This window comes from Hippopotamus amphibius, chromosome 2, assembly GCF_030028045.1.
Source record: "Hippopotamus amphibius kiboko isolate mHipAmp2 chromosome 2, mHipAmp2.hap2, whole genome shotgun sequence".
In the NCBI taxonomy this organism is placed as follows: domain Eukaryota; kingdom Metazoa; phylum Chordata; class Mammalia; order Artiodactyla; family Hippopotamidae; genus Hippopotamus; species Hippopotamus amphibius.
This window is the reverse complement of record NC_080187.1, coordinates 47,284,107-47,285,498: the sequence shown is the minus strand read 5'-3', so window position 1 is coordinate 47,285,498 and position 1,392 is coordinate 47,284,107. Positions and strand designations below refer to the sequence as shown.

The window sequence follows — 1,392 nt, the reverse complement described above, 5'->3', positions numbered from 1 at the left end:
CTGATACAAGCAAGTAACAGCATTTTAGAAATGTGTGATATTATGTTATTTATGTAATATTATGAATATTACCCTTGAATTCAGCTTCACAACTATTTTCAAACCTATATGTGATAGTTTATAATGTGGTGTGTAAGAATTAAAAGAGGTGGATATCAAACCCACTGTGTACTATCTGGTTAAGTAGTTAAGGAACACACATGAAGCAAGTAGATACCCAGTTCAAGACAAGATGCTATGCAAGCCCACAGGATTTAGTGGATCAAATGCAAAAAGTCATGTAGAAGCTGCTTTGGAGGAAGAAAGTCGACAGAGAGTCTCTGGTGGAGAGAGGAGAACTTTACATGAGCATTCAGCCTGCAGAAGATCCAGATGATTATGATGATGGCTTTTGAATGAAGCTACAGCCACTGCCCATTTCCAGAGAAACCACCACCTCATCAGTGAAATCCTTAGACAGAGTGTGGTGCCAGGTGTTCGGTCAGTTGTCACAACAACTAGAATGCAGGTCCTCAAACGACAGGTCCAGTCCTTAATTGTTCATCAGTGAAAAGTAGAAGCTAAACTTTATCTACAAAAAGAGGAGCGACACCAAGAAAAGAAGAGGAAACTCCTGGAAAGCACAGATTCATTTAACAATGAACTTAAAAGGTTGTGTGGTCTGAAAGCAGAAGTGGATATGGAAAAAATTGCAGCTGAAATTGCACAGGCCAAGGAACAGGCTTGCAAAATGCAAGAGGAAAGGGAGAAAGAGGCAGTAGAGCAAGCTGAGCACAGTCAGAGCAGCATCATTCCTGACGAGGAGCCAGCAGCTAACAAGACGGAAGAAAAAGAAGACAAGGGCATTCTGACGGAGACAGAGGAGACACACCTTGAAGAAACGATGAAAAGCCAACAGAATGGTGAAGAAGGCACGTCTACTCTTGAGGACAAAGAGCGTGGGCAGGAGGGGGTGGACAGTCTGGCAGAGGAAGGGACCAGTGATAGTAACACTGGCTCAGAGAGCAACAATGCAACTGTGCAGGAGCCGCCAACAGATCCCGTACCAGAAGACGAGAAAAAAGAATAAATGTTGCCTTGTTTTATGTGTTCTAAATACTTTTTTAAATAATGTTTTTTGAGTTCAAAAAAAATTTTGCTTAGGATCTCCAAGATCATCCTAATCTGTTTTTCATGAATAATTTTGATTTGGTTTAGCCAAATATTTACAACCACAGCATGTGATATTTACATCTAGAGCAAAGGAATTTTGTTGTGCTTTGCATGATTGTGAATTTGGTAATTCTGATACTGGTCTAGTTTCTACATTTTTTTTCCTGAAAAATAAAGAAATAGCTACTAGTCCTCTTGTTACAATACTGTAAAGCTACTTAGAACATGGTAGTTCCATGA

General features: G+C 39.9%; 1 pseudogene; it reads left to right on the top strand.

Moving 5' to 3' along the window:
* Positions 1-232: 232 nt before the first annotated feature.
* On the top strand, positions 233-1,069 carry LOC130844332 (SWI/SNF-related matrix-associated actin-dependent regulator of chromatin subfamily E member 1-like; annotated as a pseudogene).
* Positions 1,070-1,392: the final 323 nt, after the last annotated feature.